The sequence below is a fragment of the Oncorhynchus masou genome, chromosome 30, assembly GCF_036934945.1.
Source record: "Oncorhynchus masou masou isolate Uvic2021 chromosome 30, UVic_Omas_1.1, whole genome shotgun sequence".
Lineage (NCBI taxonomy): Eukaryota > Metazoa > Chordata > Actinopteri > Salmoniformes > Salmonidae > Oncorhynchus > Oncorhynchus masou.
In genome coordinates this window covers 23,207,799-23,228,361 of record NC_088241.1, presented here as the reverse complement: position 1 = coordinate 23,228,361, position 20,563 = coordinate 23,207,799, and the positions used below count along the sequence as shown (strand labels likewise).

At 41.3% G+C, this 20,563-nt stretch overlaps 2 pseudogenes; both read right to left on the bottom strand.

Annotated features, from left to right (window-relative positions):
• Nucleotides 1-8,184, bottom strand: part of LOC135521617 (myomesin-3-like) — a 91,095-nt pseudogene extending 82,911 nt beyond the window's left edge.
• A 2,088-nt stretch (nt 8,185-10,272) lies between these two features.
• LOC135521616 (uncharacterized) lies at nt 10,273-19,389 on the bottom strand (annotated as a pseudogene).
• Between the last annotated feature and the right edge of the window lie 1,174 nt (nt 19,390-20,563).

Genomic DNA, 20,563 nt, shown 5'->3' with positions numbered 1-20,563 from the left:
GCTTAATTAAAAGTCCATCATTATCCCTTACTTATTAAGCCAACAGACACTAATTGTCATTGGGATACTTTCCCGGTATTGGTTTTCACTATATGTGACGTTTATGATCCTTATAATGTATCCTTAACATGTCCTTGTGGATGAGACTATGTTGGAAAGAAAACAGGAAGTGATGACATCATGACATCACAGTGTACGGTGAATTAAAAAGCCACTTACGTTTGTCTTTGAAGAAAAGGTTATACTCCACAGGCGCTCAAGATGAGCGTGAAGGACACACTTCTTTCATTCTTTCTTTCTTTCTTTCTTTCTTTCTTTCTTTCTTTCTTTCTCTCTTTCTCTCTCTCTCTCTCTCTCTGTCCCCTGTCACCTTTCACTATCTCTCTCTCAATTGCTGTCTCACGTTCTCTTAATCTCCCTGTCTCACCTCTCTTTAAAGTTCCTCTCTCTATTCTTTCTCTCCCGTGCTCCTCACTCCGCCTCTCCCTGTATGAGCAGTGAAGGTGAACCTGGCCCTAGACACAAAGTGTCCTTCATGAAGAGAATGTGCCCAAACACAATGCACTCAAGGTGGTAAATATAGACTACTACCTCCGATGCCCCCACCACCAACCCCCACCCACACAGGTCAATGCCATCCAGCCAGATAGACTTACAGTCAGCACTGCAGACCTGCGGCCAAGGATGCCACAGTAGCAACAATAGAGCAATACAATAGGATTGAGGTTTGAGCGAGATGTATGCAGAAAGCAACAGCTGGAATGGCCACAGGGGAAACAATGCTTAGGGTATTCCAACTGTCTGATCAGTCACTGTCATGTTGGGATGAGTGTGAATATATGGTTGACTTTTTATAATGAATGTGTCTATATAACAAGATAGTCCTAAACTTATTGGTAGTTGAACATTTTCAGAAAATGTGGGGTGGGGGCTAGTCCATTCTCTGTGTTCCTTTTCATCTGCCCCCATAATGGTCTTGTCTCATAATTGAGACCATGGGTGATAAGGGTAAAGAAAGCCTAGATAAAACAGTCTGGGTCTCTTCTATTGAAAGACTGGCATTGAACACCCTCTCAAAGAACAAGGGTTATTAATGATCGTATTCGCACCTGAGTTCCAGTCACGCCATTCCTCCTTTCAAACCTCTCCCTTTATCTCGCAGACTACTTTTCCATCCTTGATTTCTTTCTCTATCAACTCCCGTCTCCTGCCTTGATCTCCCTTCCCTCTCCACTCACCGTCTCACTTTTGTCTCTCCCCTGATCCAAGTTCCTCTCTTTCTTCCCCTCCTCCCTCACTCCCCCCCTCTTCTCTGTCTCTTTTTACACTGATCTTTGATTAGTCGCTGGAGCTTGCCCACTGTTCTGTCTCATTAAACATGGAGCTCAGACTGGCTGAGACAGAGAGACAGAGAGACAGTGAGAGCGAGATGGCAGCTGGGCGATATGGACAAAAATCCATTTCACAACTGAATGCTATCAGCAAAATGCCTGAGATAAGTGATCGCTATGGTAGGTGTCGATCATTTTTGGTTTATCCTCCCAGATCTAGTGTGTGTGTGTGTGTGTGTGTGTGTGTGTGTGTGTGTGTGTGTGTGTGTGTGTGTGTGTGTGTGTGTGTGTGTGTGCGCGCGCATGCACGTTTGCGTGTATGCGTGTGTGAGTGTTCATTTGTGCGTGCACAAGCATGTATGCGCGTGTGTGTTAAGATAGTTCAATGCCGTGTGATAGGGTTTAAAAAGACACTAAGAGGCTTCATCCAAGGCCATCTCTTTGTGTGCCGGGTTGGGGGGTTATTTAAAGCATTTACTGTCCACACCTGCCTCTGGTGTATCAGTAAACAATGCAAGCTGGACTTGCCAGCCCCCTCTTCTCATCATATAACACCAGTGACAGTCTGACTAAGAGTAACTGGACTGCCCCTGCCAGAACAAAGCAGCTGATGAGACCTGCTTTATAAGTTCCTGTTATAATGGTGAATCCGTGATCAGTCAGTCAGTGTACTAATCAGTAATCAGTCAGCCAGTAATGCTATAAATACACCATTATAGTGACATACAAGTGAATTTAGGTGACACATAACTAATATGTCAGCTTAAGTAACATACTGTATAGCTACAATGGTTAAATGCCACTATTTCGACATTCTAATGAGACCATGTTGAGAAATTAGTTAGCGGTTCTACAACTCCCCTCTTTTACAACTCTCTTCAATATGGCACCCATCCGCTGTCAAGATGACACTCAACATCCTCTTCTTCCTCAAGCAATGGAAAACTGCTCCAGCTGTATCCAAATAAACGTTGCTTTAATCTTTTCAGACACTTGCAAAAGCAACAGAAATAGACCTTAATGGACGTTAAAAGTACTCTGAGAAGATCCATCATTTCCGGCCAGGCCATGGCAGCTGTCTAAATGCATTTTCTAATCAAAGACCCATTAAGACCTCATTAAAATGCAAGGGGGTGATGGGTGGGGTGAACAGGCGTGATTGCATCCAACTAAAGGCAGACTTCAATCCATTAAGTCATTTGGAGGAAGTGGGTTTGCAGGGAGGAAGTGTGGGCCTCGGATGGGGGAAGCAGGAAGAGGCTGCTCAGTGTAAGACAATTAGATCAATTACTGTTCACTCTGGGTAGAAAGAAATCCTGAGTGCTGCAGAACCTTCCGTACTTCATGCATGGTGCATAGTACTGTTGTAAATTTGACACATTCTTGTTAGGGCTGATAAGAACTAGAAACAGGGGCTTTGTAAGGTCAGCACACTGTACCTGCCTGTCTATAGACTAGTGGAGTGCAGTGGAGCCTCCTACTCAGTGCATTTCATAAAAATGATAAAACATTGAAAAAGTTGTATTTTTTTAGATACAACTATTCTAAATATATTCACGTCACCAAATAATTGATAAAAACAAACTGTTTTGCAATGAAAGTCTACAGTTGCCTCAACAGCACTGTAGGCTGTAGCCAGCAGCACCATGGTGTAGCTGGGGGACAGCTAGCTTCCTCTAGGTACATTGACTTGAATACAAAACCTAGGAGGCTCTTGGTTCTCACCAACTTCCATAGAATTACACAGTAATTCTGACAACTTCCGGAGGACGTCCTCCAACCTATCAGAGCTCTGGCAGCATGAACTGACATGGTGTCCACCCAATCAAAGGATCAGAGAATTAATCTAGTACTGAAAGCATAAGCTACAGCTAGGTAACACTGCAGTGCATAAAATGTGGTGAGTAGTTGACTCAAAGAGAGAGAAAGACAATAGTTGAACAGTTTTCAACAAATGAATTTCTTCAAAAATGAAGGTGAAGCAAGAGCGAGAGAAAGGGAGAGATTTTGTCATTCTTTCACTTTCAGTTTCACTTGCTTAGCTAGCAAATGCAGCTAGCTAGTTTAGCCTACTGAAACACCCAGCTCAAACAGAGGGATGCAATGTTAGCTAGCTGGCTATGACTATCCAACACAACAATGGAACTCTTCCAAGTCAAGGTAAGCTTTTGGTTTTATTAATTTATTGCCACCAAGATCTGCCGGTGTAACTGCTTACTGACTTTACACTGTAACGTTACTGCATGATTGTAGCAGGTTTACTAACACATTAGTTCTATTAGCTATGTTGACTACGATGTTACTTTAGCTAATATGGGGACAACGATGTAGGCTGTCTGTAGCGGTTATGACATGGTTTGGCTTGGAAAGGATTTTTCATCTGGTCACATAAAGCTGATGCGTTGTGCATTGAAGTCCATAAACAAAGGGAAAATGTGAGAGGAGGAGAGTGTATGGAGGCTAGAATGAATACAAAATGTGGTTGCTGTGATCTGGGGTGTATTCATTCTGCCGATTCTGTTGAAAAATGTTTCTTTAACGGAAACAAACGAAACAGGGATAAAAATACATGAACTTGTCCAATAGAAACTCATTTTTTCAACTGTTAGACTAATGATTACACCTTAGATAAGCTAGATGATGGCAAGAGTGTGAAAGGTGGTATTGAATGTGTCACTGCTATCTCAAAATCTTCTCTCTGTGTGCACCTACGTTGTAAACTTTCATTAATAGGCTAGGTTATAGCAACCTCAATGATGGGTAAAGGGGAAATTTTAGTATCATGTAGTAGCCTAAACCTAAACCTAAACCTGTAATAGAAATAAAGCCATTCTCATTAAAAAAATAATCGTCCTGCCTCATCATAAATGGCACTGACCGCCACTGTTATAGACCCATTTCCTGGCTACGTCATGAAAAGTTGCAAGCACAGTTCCGAATCGGAAAGCAGTTTGTTTACATGGAAGTAAATACATTCACATCCAAATTCAGATTCAGCTCATGGAAGTCAGAAAATATGTAATCAGATGGTTATTGTCTACGCTACAACATCGCAGATGTCTTTTGACGGTTGATTGCCTAGCAAGCTAGCAAGCCAACGAGGCAAGGTGAAATACCACAAATAGAGCTAGATAAAACCAGAAGAAGAATATACTTGTTGAGCATAGCTATAGCCATCAGTCTTGTGTGTTTTCCTGGTCATGACTCACTCACTGCTAAGTTTGTCAAGATCCCGACATCAATGTCTGCTACAGGGCTTTTTGCTTGTAAACCAAATATTGCTCTATATCTACAACCTAATGAAGTTACTAAATGTAGGCTATCAGACATGAAGCTTCTCATCCTGTGTGTTTGTTTTTGTTGTTATTGAAAGACATCAAATTGACATTTAAAAATAACACTGGCGTACGCATTGCTAATTAGCATTAGCATTATATTTTCATGGGCAAAGTTGGCATCTTGCCATCATGACAGGCAACTGTGTGAGAAACAGAGTTAACTGATCCAGCTTGCTCTTCAATTAAACTTTCAGATCAGAACAAAACTTCATTAGCAACGAGCCATGCATCTATTTCAATGGAGCAAGCTAAATTGGTCCATTTTATCCGAGCGGAACCTAATATGCGGAAGTAGGAAAAAAGATAGCGACTGCCAAGAGAGAATATTGGGGTGATAGTGGGTTGTAAAAGATACCAAAATTGACCCGTTCCTCTTGTCTAGTCCCATCAAAGTCTTCAAACGTTAGCTGATGAGATTTTCATTACTTCAAAGGAAATTGATTTTGCCCCCATCAAGCTGTATATTTTTCAGAGGCTGCCTTTTGCCTCAGATCAGAGAATATGGTAAGTGAGCCCATCAAAATGCCCACTCTCAAAAATAGAAATTTGGAACGAAGGGTTTAGAGTTCAACTCCCAAAGGAACTATTAAGCAATCTCCATATAATATATAAGCTGATAAGTTAAGAAACACCAAAGAGCAAAAAATAACTGTATTTCTCTTAGATAACCTCTTTATTTTCAATCAATCGTCTCCTGGTTGAGTTTTTTGAAAAATATGATGCTGGCTTTTCCACCTGGCTGTTTTGTTTTTGAGGAGAGGTTGATGTAAACATTATCCTTTGCTAGGGTCAGTACGAGCTATTAATCCCTGAAAATTCTTTCTCAGTGAGTAAAACTCCCACCCCATCAATATATTCATTGATCGAGGGCAGGGAGTGACACTTTTCACTTCAGTTTGAAATGCAATTTGCACTTATTTCAAAGAACTCTATTGGGATTCGCTCAGAAGGTTCATGGAGAATCGGGAACTACTGTATGTTAGAAGAGACCAGAGGGTCATCACTGCAATTCTCTCTCTTTTCATCTTGGGTATGGAGAGAAGGAGACAGGAGAGGATGTGTAGAGGGAATGTCTGACAGATAGAGTTGAGTTTCTGTCAAAGTGTTGTTGCAAGTGAACACAGTTTCAATGGTCTGGACATCTGTCCAAAGGAAACAGTCAAAGTAAGAATACAAGTCTGCAATACCAGCCAAGGGGCTGGACAGTTTCCCCTGCAACAGAACCAGTTTCAACAGAAGTATCTGATCATCAATGAATTCGAGAAAAATACATCTGTTGTTTAACACAGCAGCCGTGTATCATCAGGCAGGCCTATGTGCACTTGTATTCACACCACATGATCCTCAAACCAAATACTGGCCAAACTTGTGTTTCTAAAAGTTCATTCAAAGGCAATGTATGGCCTAATAAGTCATTTTTTGTTTAATTGTTATTTAACTCTAAGGATCTTTCTATTTTTTCTTCTTCATTTTATAGAGCCTAAATGCTACATTTATAGGCATGTTGGTTGAAGTGCTGTTGTTGATGTGTTGTTGAAATGCTGAACACTGCTGCCAGCCTCTAGCGTGTCACAAATGCTTCATAATGTATTTCTTAAATGGCAGGCTATAGCCTTGAAATAATATTAATATTAACAATAATGTAGCCTAAATAATGCATGTTCATTCCTTCTTAGACTACCAGGCTTGCTCCTGACTGATTTAGAGTTAGTATGTTGTTGAGTAGCCTATTGAAATAATGAATTGATAGTGACAGAATCACACATTACTACCCAAGCAAAGTAAATTTTTTGTTTAGTCAGCTAGAGTAGGTTGTAGTGCAGCCTCTGAATGTCATAGAGATTAATCAAAGATACCCCATATGCATCGGAGTCACGTCTTTCCCTGCATTTTACAAGATGTTTCTAGCATAAAGCATTGCGGACTAAAGCGTCGTTATAGATCACTTTATATAATCAGGTCCAAAATGTATTATTTATCTTAAAACCTCTTAGGGATCCATTCACCCCCATTCCTGCTGGATTGACGCGATTGATTTGACAACATCCAGTGAAATTGCAGCGCGCCAAATTCAAAAACAGAAATACTCATAATAAGAATTCATTAAACATTCATGTGTTATGCATCAAAATACAGCTTAACTTCTTGTTAATCCAGCCACAGTGTCAGATTTCAAAAAGGCTTTACGGCGAAAGCAGACCATGCGATTATCGGAGGACAGCACCCCGCATACAAACACATGAAAATCAGATTTCAACCAGGCAGGTGCCACACAAAAATCAGAAATAACGATATAATTCATGCCTTACCTTTGAAGATCTTCTTCTGTTGGCACTCCAAAATGTCCCATAAACATCACAAATGGTCCTTTTGTTTGATAAATTCCTTCATTATATCCCCAAAATGTCAATTTATTTGGCACGTTTGATTAAGAAATACACCGGTTCCAACTCGCCAAACATGCCTACAAAGTATCTAATAAGTTACCTGTTAACTTGGTCCAAACATTTCAAACATTGTTCCTGATCAGAATTGATGTATCCTAAAAAGTAAATAATAGATTAAATTTAAGACGGGAAATACTGTGCTCAATAACGGACGAAAACAAAGGAAGCGCGCTCCAAAAGACTTGAGTCCCTTTGTGTGACACATGGAAAGGAAAGGAAAGGAATACTTCTTCATTTCTTAAAGGAAAAACATCAACCAAATTCTAAAGATCTAGTGGAAGCCATAGGAACTGCAAGCATATTTCTATTAAAATGGGATTACCATAGAAACCTAATGGAAAACACTTTGAGCTCAAAAAACTATTTCCCTGGATGGATTGTGCTCAGGGTTTCGCCTGCCAAATCAGTTCTGTTATACTCACAGGCATTATTCAAACAGTTTAAGAAACTTCAGAGTGTTTTTTATCCACTAATAATATGCATATCCTAGCTAGCTTCTTGGCCTGAGTAGCAGGCAGTTTACTTTGGGCATGCTTTTCATCCAGACGTGAAAATACTGCCCCCTAGCCCAAAGAGGTTTTAAATTAACAAGCGGTAGCCCTATGTCATTTTCTTTAACAAAAAAAAGGGGGGGGGGTATACTTAGCTAACATACGGAATTGTTTTAGGATGGCTACACCATGGATCATTTAGATATTTGATTTGGAATTTTAGGACCCCTGTAGGCATAATAATATACATATATTGATTTTGGTCTTGACTACTAAAGCCCATAGAAACACATTGAATAACATTCATCAATGGCAAAACATTCAGTCAAAAATGTATCATAATGAAAAGGTGTCCTATATCTAGGAGATATAATAAAGCTCTGGAAATATTTTTTGTGTTTTGACACACATTTAACCCCTTTTTTTGTTGGCAGAAAACTACCTCCATACTTCAATACAATTTTTCAACCGGTACCGGGTTACCTTCAGATGTGTCCCTTGACACTTGTGGGGGTCGGAGAGCAAAACGGGGAACACCGTCATGCTCCTGAGTCTCATATTTCCATAGAGTGGTCATATCAGTTGTAGGCCAAACCGTTCGGACGCTACAGAGGTTTTTGTGAGAAGACCAATTTCAGGAAGTCTCCTGGTCTGTAGCTCTGCCACTTTCCACCACAGATGCGGAATGCCGACATAGGCGGATGTGGTGGATTGAGACGCAGCCCTTGCCATAAAAATGATATCTCTAGCTTAAACTGACGGATTTTGATAGGGATCTTTTTATTTGTTAATTAGATTGACGTTCTAGTGCGTCATTAGAATCTTAATTAATACACCAAGTATTCCACTGACACCGATGAAATTGGCTGACAAAATCTATGGATAGTAGACTATAATTTTGTCTGTCAAAACAGTCTCCAACACTAAGCCCTATTGTTGTTATTAGCCTAAAGTCAAATTATAATGAAGACTGTTTAAATAAATTAGGCCTTCTCGAATTAACCTACTTTCAGCACATATGCGCTTTTTCCATCTCTGTGGTTGCCACTTCATGGTAATATAAGCTGTGTAAATAACTTGAATATGGCTAATTGTGAGGGCGATAACTCTGATAAAAAGCTTAATTATGGGCAATGAAACATGTTGTTTTTATTATTGTTTTTTATTTAAATCAATTATAGCGGAAGCAAGCTTACCTCCGGTCCTCCTTCTCATCTTCACGCTCTCCCTCTCAAACCGAGGTTAGGGTTAAGTTCAGGCATTACCTCCGAATCCCTAAAGTTAGGCATTAACTCCGAATGGTTAAAGTTAGGGTTAAGGTTTAAAGATTTAAAACAAAAATATCTAAAACAACTTTCTACCTCTAGGATTTGAACATGCAACTTTTGGAATCAGAGGCAGATGCTCATGCCTACTTGAAGGTGACAGCTCTCACTGTTGCCCATAGTGGCCGGTTTCCACCTCATCTCCTGACATCCTGTGTGTGTGTGTGTGTGTGTGTGTGTGTACATGTTTTACTATACTTGTGAGTACTGGAAGTCCTCAAAAGAATAGTAAACCAACTAAAATTCTAAGAAGTTAGGACATTTTGCCTTGTAAAAGGGCTATTTTAGACTTTGGGGTTAGGGTTACAATTGTGTTTAAGGATAGGGGGTCAGGGTTACCACATGACTAAAGTACCCCTCAAGTCCTGTCACCAACTTTATGCTAATGAGCAATTAAATCCATTCAATTATTACAAGTGATGTTTAACCTCTCCAGTTTCTCACTGCAGAAAATCTGGTGTCAAATTGGATTTCTGACACCAGGTCCGAAGTAGATTTGAGTGAATTATGTCCGGGCCCAGGAGATTTACGTTAAGACGCTTTTTTTTTAAAGATCAGAATGAATGTGGCTGAGTTATGAAATTCCTGGAAACGTTTCCCCCAAGAGCAGCCAGCGAATTAATCTTTTAGCAGTATGACACGTTTGAATGGAACATGCTGCACAGCTACTCCATGATATCATACAAATTCAGGGCCCATACTCATAATGCATCTCAGAGTAAGCGTGCTGATCTAGGATCAGCCTTTTAGATCAAAATGAACACAATATTATGGACAGAGGGACCTGATCCTAGATCAGAGCTACTACTCTGAGATGCTTTATGAATATGGGCCCTGAACTTCTTCCAATCTTACCTTTTGCCTAGTTTGACAGTTGGTTGTACAGAAACCATAACATTGCAACTGGCAGCCACACTGTACTTTGTCAGTATCAATATCCCACCAGCTGACACTTTATTGTTTGAGTCATCTAATACACAGTATATGGGTGGAGGAGGACACACTGTATTCCTTTCTGAGACCTTTGTTTGCAGAAACCACCTCATTGGTTGACATGGCTGTGAGGGAGGTTATAATGACAAGGAATAACACTGCTGGTGAGCCTTTCAGTGAGACAGCAGTGAAACGTCTTGATATTCACACTGGCACTAATCTACACTAATCAATAATAAAAAAAATTAAGTAAAGAATATTCTTAGAAGTCAAGCAATTCTTAGAAAAAACACTTGATATGTCAGCCCATCAAGACTTGCCCTCAACTTCCCCTGCTTACTAATGGTACTGAAGCTCATGTTCGCTGAAGTGCCTTTTGACAGCAATGATGGGATCAACCAATTCAGTAACACAATAGTTACCTTTTAATGAAAACATCATATTCACAATCATATTAGTTATAAAAGTGACCCATATAAAAACACATCAGTATTATACTGTACATATATGTTGAATATGTGATACACATCACAGCATCAACTAGGAATACCTGCCAGTTTTAACAGTGTTTTAGCCTATTAATATATCAAAGTGTAGTAATAGCGTAGGTAGTTCACTTATATACCACATGCCATTTGGTGTTAGTAGCTCACCAGAGTATCATAACCACCACACCCTGGTAAAAAATTACCAACCCCTTTGTCTCCTGTCCTGTAATTTCATCACCTCAAAAGGGCAGCAAACAATGACTAGACGTTATTGAGGTCACATACTTCGAAGACCAAACACTCAACAAAGTCTTTTGACACATTTCTCACCTAACTCACGCTGCCCCTTTTTGTATTTCTGACAATAATATTTTAGAAATGTAAACAGCGCATCACCTTCAATGCTAATACGAATTTCAATTGTTGCTACAAAACTCGTGAAAATGTCAGTCATATTTTCTTCAGCATTGTGGTGCATATAACGTGGAACACGAACACAGTTAATATGAAGAGCAAGAACAATAAATAAAGAGACAAAGTATGATGAAATGAAAAGCTTGGTGCCGATGACATTGTGACACAAGAGTACTGGCTGTTTAACCCCATATGCCACCAAGCTTGAATCACAGATGTCCATTTCATTTCTTCAAATGAAACAGAAACTTCACAGTCATGATTTAAATTAACATGTTCGTGTACATTAAGATGTGTGTATGTGTGCACACATATATTGATAGAACTAGCCTATTGCTGGAACTGTTGCACAGTATGCAAATGAAATAGAGTGTCACAATATAATGTACACAAATCTATTTTACGGCATTTGATCTTGTATCCTTGATCCTACATTTTTACAACACTAGATCCTACGTCCTACATTAGTCATAATGTTTAAAAAAGGGCCAAAATTATAGCTTTCAGATTCAGTAGGACTCCATTGAGGGGACCATGTGTACTGGATACTGGAGTAGAACCCTGTTCTTGTTTCTGAATCACAAGCTCCATAGCAGGCAGGAGCGGGACCGTGAAAGCCCCACTCTGCACCGCCGCCAAAACCCTCTCTCTGCTCCTTCCAACTTCTCCCTGCACTTTGTGAAGACTCGCTGAGACGGAACTTGTCTCTGACGCACATTGGGGACCCGAACAGAGTGAACAGGCACAGAGGCCCTTAAGATTATTTTAGGGGAACTAAAGAATTTGTACCACCCAACCTCCCAGAAAGAATTCACAGATTCGTTCATCTCCTCCTTCCTCTCCTTCTTCCGCTTCTTCCTCCTGATCAATCCAAGCCTGTTGTGGAGCATATGAGGAAATCCCAAAGTTATCCTCTGCTGTTACCCCTAGAGGGGCAAGGGGTACCCAGTGTTGTTTGTAACCAGACAAGAATGTCATTGATGAGGTCTCGCAGTCTGCAAGGTTGATGGGAGGTATGGAGTGAGATGGTGAGTCATTGGAGTTATTGAAACACATTGGAGAGATTGGGGTGTATATTGTTCTCTCCTCCTCTCTCCCTGTACCAGGGTCCAACCATTCTGTCTCCCCCGTGGTGACCAGATCAGACAATAGTGATGCCCCTTGCCCAGTGCTGTCTAGGTCCCACAAAAGGGGCTGCCCCTCAGCGTCGGTAGGCAGTGCCATGCTGGCCATGGCACTCTGTGTCTCTGGCTGGAGCAGCAAAGTGGACAACTGCAGTAGGCCATCAATACGCCGCAATGTGGGCAGTACCAGGGGGTGCCCTGTTGATTTCCTGTCTCCAACACACCGGTTCGGCTCAGGTGGTGCTCCACGCGAAAACAAAACTGGGCCACCTTGAACCCAACTGGGTTTGTGGTCACTGGATTCAGATGACCATGGAGAGTTGATGTTGTCTTGGATGGCGATGGCATTCCACACCTTTATTAGCCACCTGCACTACGACCATGCTATAGTTGTTGGAGGACTGGGTGCTGTTGTTGGAATGCTCTGGGGGTGGACCCTGCTGGCCCATGTAGGTGTCACAGTGCCTGGGCTGGACAATGGAGGAGGGTTTGTCCTGGGGGGAATAGGACCCAGATCCGCTGCTGGTGAACGTTGGCCCCATCTGGAGTTTACCAGTCTCCAGGTCACCGTAGGAGAACCCTACAGGGTAATGATACGACTTGGCAATGGAGTAGGTGATGGCTCCTGGAGGGTGGGACGTTGCTTGTTGTCAGTTTCTGTGAAGAAGAGAAAGAGGATTTTGTTTACGGAACTATTACTGAAACACCTCTATGACCCCCTCTCCACCCACCAAACCTTGGAATCATTGAGGGGTTACAATGTATGTCAAACCAAAAGGTATTTGATTCTTTAACTTGTTCAATTATAATTCTGAACAACTTTCATGGCAAGAATTAAATGAGCTCCACTGAAACAACACTGCTGTAAACCTTTGTAATTGCTTTTAGCTTTTAGTTACAGTGATACAACTGATTAAAAGGGTATGATTTCACAGCATATGAGAGGAAATGGAATAAAACAGATACAACTTTGGGAAGATTGGTAAATGCGGCCATTTAAAGAGAAAATGAATGATGGTAAAGTTAAATCATTTCATCATAAATCAGTGCATGTGTAAATTGCAAAGAGATAACATTTTATTGTAACTACTGTTACACTTTGTGCCTTGTTCTAAGTCAGGTGTTGCCGTAGAAAAGAGCTGAATGTATTGCGTGTTGGTGGCTGAGATTAAACTCTGTTTCGGTTGCTCCCTATTGAGGCCTCTCATACACGTGTTACTGTAAGTTTTGCCTGGAGGCCTCTGTATTACCAGTATCAGGAACTGGCACTCCTTCATGTATGGGGAAATCTCCAATCTACATTTCTTACCAAGGTGTCTGGCATGTTACTCTTCTTTCTCACATGGTGACGACACACCACCACCGGTAGCAGGAAGGAACCAAGTAGCAGACACCCTAAGAGGAGGAACCAGGGAAACAGCAGCCAATGTTCACCTGGATAGGGGAAGATTGCTTCTATTACACCTCACTAGTGGCAATATAGCTGCTTCACTCTCAGAGCCTATTGGAAACAGGCCAATAGGTTGTAAATTGCCAGCACTATAGAGCAAGCAGTTAGAGCTTGGTTAGAGCGGTTGGGCCAGTAACCAAAAGGTTGCTAGATTGAATCCTCGAGCTGACAAGGTACAAATCTGTCATTCTGCCCCTGAACAGGCAGTTAACCCACTGTTTCTAGGCCGTCATTGGAAATACAAATTTGTTCTGAACTGACTTGCCTAGTTAAATAAAGGTTAAATAAATAAAAAGTGTGGGCGTGTCTGTGAGGTCAGTCAGTACAGTAGTTTCAAGGATGCGTAAGTAAGCGGCTCCATTCAGTCTTGTCTCCAGGAAGTGAGCCTTTATATAGTCTTTGAAAAGGCAGCTGGAATACCCTTAACAATGTAAATGTAAATCCGGGACACTCAAATTAGTATGACATGTTACTTTTGGTATGGTTACAAAAGACAAGCAAAATTGAAAGTAAGGTGGTTGGTCGTGGTGGATGAGTGGCTCTAAAACCAAAGATTGCGAGTTCACATCTTGTCAAGGAAAACTTGAGCATTTTCACTAATTGTAACAATCCGGGTGTCGTGGGTGTGGAGTCAAAGGCAGGAGACAGAGAGTACAATGCTGTGCTCTTTAATGCACTAAACGCACCTCAGGGTGCTAACAATGATCACGGCCCCAAAACACAGGGAATGTCAAAATGACGATTCAAAAAAGGCACGACTAGGAACTAACACGTTCCTCTGATACAGAGCAGAAGGTTACAAAGAATAATCCCACACAACAACCAGGCGGGCCGGCTGTCTAATAAAGACAAACTAATCATACACACAGGTGCTACCAATAAACATACAAGGAGGGAGAGAAAAGACAATCAGTGGCAGCTAATAGGCCGGTGACGACGACCGCCGAGCGCCACCCAACCGGGAAGGGAAACCACCCTTAGTCGGACTCGTGACACTAATTAACAACTTTTCAACTATTTACTACGTTTTAGCTACTTTGCAACTACTTAGCATGTTAGCTAACCCTTCCCCTAACCCTAACCTTAACAATTTAACCTAACTCCTAAATTTAACCCTAATCCCTAGCCTAGCTAACGGTAGCCAGCTAGCTAACATTAGCCACCTAGCTAGTTCATAACATATTGTTAGTTTTTCTAATTCAGAACATAAAATACAAATTGCAATTCATAACATATCATACGTCATGGGTGATGGACAGCCACAAATTAATACATAGAATACGAAACGTAACATATCATACTAAATGGAGCGCCTCGGATTTTCATACAAAATAACACAAAATGCTCTGAGACCAGCTTGTGCATACATACAGAGCCTTGAGGGACACCAGATGACCTCACCTGGTAATGCCACACAGAATGTACGGCTCTCACTGGCATTTCGGTACATTTCTCTAGTCGGGGTGTAGACCGCATAGCCACAGCACTTTACGTTGTTGTTTTTAGATGGTTGAGGACAAACTCTCCAGTTGTGTCTTTATGGACCTGTGAAAAAAAGAGTCAGCAGTTAGAACATGTTTGTGTATTCAGTGTGTGTGTGTGTGTGTGTGTGTGTGTGTGTGTGTGTGTGTGTGTGTGTGTGTGTGTGTGTGTGTGTGTGTGTGTGTATCACAACTAAGGATTCTGCCTTCTGAGCCAACACATAATCAAAAAACATCCCAATCTAGAGAAAGTAGGATCAAAGAGAGGAAATTGCTTACTGTCTCTCAGAGGTTTAAACAGTGCTGTATGGCCTAGTGAGTGACGGTCGGCGAAAACCTCAGCATGGTAGGAATATTGATAGATGTATGGTGTCTCTGCAGTGAGGTCACAAGAAAGAGTGGTGATGTTCTGGCACTCAATCTTCGGCTTGTATGGCTCTCCGAGTCTATAATGAACACAAAAAAACATGATCAAACATAAAACACACTACGGAGGGAAACCTTAGCCAAAATTTTATGTTGCACTTTGAAAGAATATTGAGTAACACTTTACTCGAAGCCTGCAGTTACAATGCTTTTAACATGTTATAAGCATTCATGAGCCTTTATCATGACATATCACAAATGTCTTGCCTTTCAGGGTGTGCGTGAGGCAGCTTAGCTTGCTAGACCACAAATAGCACAACAGAGTTACCAAATAGGTGTCTTATTTAACCCCTTACTTCCTCATTTAAAAATAGCTAAAGGATAGTGTGTCAAACAGGGAACCGATATTGAGTGGGCATGATCAGGGCCAATCTTTTCCTGAACTGATTTGATGGTGGCGCTATGAGGCCTTGAATAAGGACACGCGAGCAATTCCAGGTGACAGTCTCGGAGAGACAAATCAATGTGATTGGTGTGGCACTTGACATTTGCCCGTCAGACGATGTCATGAGCAATTAGATGAGCCGACGTTTCCACTTGGTCAAAGGATCTCAAAGAGGCAGTGAGTGATTGCGATGAAAACATTTGCCTCACATAGCCACAGGTGAACTGAGTGTCGTTTGCAAAGTTGAACGTACATTTTAACAGGCAATTTTTTTTCACAGATTTATCCCTGTGGTGTGCAGGGAAACAGAGTGAGGCCTGTGGTAATGCACGGGCCAGAGCCTGTCTGCTAAGGCTTGCCCCAGTCAGTGGAGCTCAACCTGCAGCATGGAGAAGTACAGTAGCACCATAGTTTCAAGGCTGATGGCAGTAGGTGGAGCGGCAAACCGAAAGAGCAATGCACCATATCCGAAACAATGGGGAAAACAATGGGGAAACGATGGGGGCAGCAATAGGGACAATGTTGCTAAAAAGGAGCATTGGGTTGAAAGGTGAAAAGGTGACCACTGTATTCCTGTCTCTCACCTTTTGTAATGGACACTGTAAAGGACCCCTTCATCTGGGCTGTCGAGCTTGTTCCAGTGGAGCACAGTGTTGAAATTCCTAGAGATGAAGCCTGGCTTCCCTTCACCAATGGCGGAACAACCTATAGATAAAGAGAACAGTGGGGAAAGTTAACTTGAGACTGTCCATTCACGAATAGCATTCGTAGCATAACGTCTCGCTAGTCAGTACACAAAAAGCATTGCTCTATTATTCAACATTGTCACGACCCATGTGACATGCTCACAACAACAGCCTCTGTCAAAGGATCTGCCTCACTCGAGATACGCTTGCTCCACTCACAGCAGCTGTGGGCCAAACTCAAACAAGGATTATGTGAGCTGGGCTTTGTTTCTTTGGTAGCAGGAACTAAAATGTGTAATTGTTCCTACGACTACAGAGGAGGGAACATAAGCAGCTGGACATGTGGAAGCAAGCCAATTGTTTGATTTGAGTGAGAATAGGATGAAACAAAAGCAACAGTTTGTGTCAGTAGGGTCCATCCACAAAGGGATGTTCAATAAAAAAAAAAAAAATACAGTTTACATTATAGAACAACCTTAATTCCTCAAGAGGTTTTTGCCAGTCTTATCAGACTGTATAATAAGATAGAAACTGTAGTGGAAGAATAAGAAAAGGTGATACTCGTGACTTGCGGGTGCTGAGGCGTAGCTTGATGACTCAATCATGGTTGATGACATTGTTTGGATGGCTGACCATCTGTGGGCTATCACAGGGTTTAAACACACCTTATATGTGGATTTCTCTGGGGAGGGACGTTCCAACAGAACCCTGCGAGCACGGAGACCTTAGGAGGTGTGAAGACAGATGAAAACGTGAAATCGACAAAATGAATGTTATTGTGAGTTAAATTGTCATGTTTGGATTGTTTCAAGAGTTCATAAAGAGCAATGCATTTTGATATGTTTTACTGTGCTGTAAGTGCTATGGATTTATTGTTACAGGGAAACTGAGTTGTTCTGTTAATCGGACGGCTGATAGTTCAAAGAGGGAGGCGACACAGTGGCGCTCTGCTCTATTCTACATTGAGTTGATTAGATTAGAATCTGGGTGTATTTTCCTTGTCTTTTGTTTTTACTAGCAAAGTGCAAAGAAATGTTCATTCAGGTTGAATGTGTGTTCATGCTTGAATTTGGTTAAAGGACAGTAAATTTGTTAATATTTTGAGAACTCTTTGAGATCATTCTGAATTGAAGACAAGTGTAACCACGTTAAGCCTTAGCCTATTGGTGATAGTAATTTACTCTGATTCGTCTGTGGTGTATCATGTATATAATGTACACTGCAATTGTTTGAGTGTTAAGTATTTCATGACTAATACATCCTACTAGTTGAATTGAGTAAATGCATTCCTCCTTTTACGGAGTAATTCTTTGACTATACTCTTATAATTTATCAGGTCTACTGGTAGTTGGGATATACACAATACCCACAGCATATGCCTTGGTACCACCCTGACATCCCTGATCTGCTTGCTTCAATAAATGAATGCTAGTACATTGGTCGCCATAATGGAATAACGGTGCAAGTTAGACATGTTCATTATAGTCATACTGAGAGGTGATGGAAGGCTCGCTACCTTCACTATATCCTCTAGAGACGTACAGGGCCTGTTACTCACAATGTTGGAGTGAAATTGATGAATGTGGTTTATTATTATGTTCAACATCATTTCGACATAATGGTTGGATCATTTCCATCCAACTACATGACGGGTGGGATTTTCACTACACTACAATATAAGTACACTAGGAACCATTTATGCATGGTTAACCTTTCCCTTTTAAAATGTCAGCCACGTATGTACACCACTTACGTCACAGAGCATCTGGTCATGTCTCATGTAGATTACAGGTTGCGCTGTCACGCCTTGGTCTTAGTATTTTGTGTTTTAGATAATTAGTTGGTCAGGCCAGGGTGTGACATGGGTTTATGTTATTGTGTTGTTGTATTGGGGTTTTTGTAGGCATTGGGATTGTGGTTGATTAGGGGTGTGTTTAGTTTAGGTTTGGCTGCCTGAGGCGGTTCTCAATCAGAGTCAGGTGATTCTTGTTGTCTCTGATGGGGAACCGTATTTAGGTAGCCTGGGTTTCACTGTGTATTTCGTGGGTGATTGTTCCTGTCTCTGTGTAGTTTCACCAGATAGGCTGTAATTAGGTTTCACGTTCCGTTTTGTTGTTTTTGTATTTGTCTCAGTATTTTTTATGTAATCGTCATTTTGTTTCATTAAAAAACATGAGTAACCAACACGCTGCATTTCGGTCCGACTTTCTTGCGACAAACGAAGAATGTCATTACAGCTCAATTGACACTGACCAGAAAAGGATACACAGTCTCGACTCCCTTCAACATTAGCATTTTGATATCCTCTATAATAAATGTAGTAGATATAATAGACCACTCATGGAGCACTCAAATGCCCGTGGATCCATTTTCCATTGATCGCTACAATTTAGAAGGAGTGAAGTCCACAAAGGGTTCACTACTCTTTATCCACCAAGACCTTGATTAGAACTGAGAGGAAACCTCCAGAGCCTCACTACATCTAATTAATTGATGACTACATTTGAAACAAAGACTTTAGTTATGCGTCCCAAATGGCACCCTATTCCCTCTGTAGTGCAGTGCTTTTGTCCAGAGCCCAGTAGACTATTTAGGAAATAGGGTTGGCATTTGGGGTGTAAGTCTAGGTTTATACCTACAAAAGAGTGCACTCATCCAAATCAAACAGGAGATCAGTTGTACCCCATTAAACTCACCATAGCAGTACAGGAGTAGCACTATGACCTTCCTAGGCCACATATCCATTGGGCTTGAGGAGTAAGAAGAGTGAGATTAAAATCCCGTTCCCACTGTCTGTACTGTCCTGATTTCCTCCGGGAGAACCCACCATGTGATGTGTAGTAAATATGACTCCAGTCAAAGGAAGAAAATAGGAATGGTCCAGGTCCAAAATCAATGAAGACACAAGGAGAGACCAAGTCCCAATCCTCCGGGTATCGGTGAGCGGCTCTGGGCTTCATAGGATATCCTATCCACGACCTGAACCGTCTCTGACCAGCTTAGGGAGAGGAGCACCCATCCCCAGGTGTGCTGCAGGTGAACTTTGGAACCATCTTATCAACCTTGTTCCTGTTTTTCTCTCCCTATGCTCAAACTCCCTCCCACAAAGTCTCTATTACTGTGTTGACTGTCCCCCCCCCTCTCTCTCTCTCTCTCTCTGTCTCTCTCTATTTTTCTTTCTCTTTTTCTCTCTCTCTCTCTCTCTCTATTTCTCTTTCTCACTCTCGCTCTCTCTCTCTCCTGTTCTTGTCTTTCAGGTTTTATCTGAAAAAGGATCCAAAATAATTACAAAGGAGGTAGAATGTAGAATGTTGTTTTTTTGCCATTTAAGCCTACCACACACACACACACACTATACACACACACTATATGATACATTTATTAAACATAAGAATGATTATAAGTTTTTGTCATAACCTGGCTCATGGGAAGTGACAAAGAGCTCATATAGGACCAGGGCACAAATAATAATTTAATAATTATCAATAATTTTGCTTTTTATTTAACCGTCTTACATATAGACCTTATTTGGTCATAAAAAAATGTGAATAACTCACCACGGGTTAGTGAGAAGGGTGTGCTTAAAAGTGTTGGATTCTGATTTCTTGACTTATGAAATCATGAAATAGACTTATTCCTTTCACTGACTGAGAGACGCTAATTTATAATGTTTACATTATGTCAGGATGTGTTATTGTTAGCCATCGGGGTTCCTATGGGAGGAGGAAAGACAGTCTGGTACGAGTCAACATGACAGCCGTGAGATGGGGAGGAGTGAGCACTTTGGGGCAGAGGTCAGGTCAGATGAAGTGAGGAAGAACAGGTATCACTAAGGTTCTGTATAGCAACAGAGATGCATTGTCTGTTCAGATGTGTACGAGGGGACTCAGCCTTGGACGAAGGGTTAAATATCAGTACTTGTATGAATATGTCTTTTGTTGATTCAGCTGTTCAATCCTTTGGGAAGAATGAACATGGTTTAAGTGTCCGTGGAGTTCTTACTCAGATTATTAGAACATAACAAAAAGATGCACATAACTGTGCAATGTTGGGTTGTATTGGAGAGAGTTGCAGTCCTTAATCATTTTCCACACACAGTCCAAGCCTGTATTTAGTTTTCATGCTAGTGCGTACCGAGAATCTACTCTCACGTAGGTACGTGATTGCAAAGGGCATCAGTGTCTTAACAGCTCGATTTGCCAAGGCAGGATACTCAGTGCAGCCCAATCCAGAAATCTGGCAGT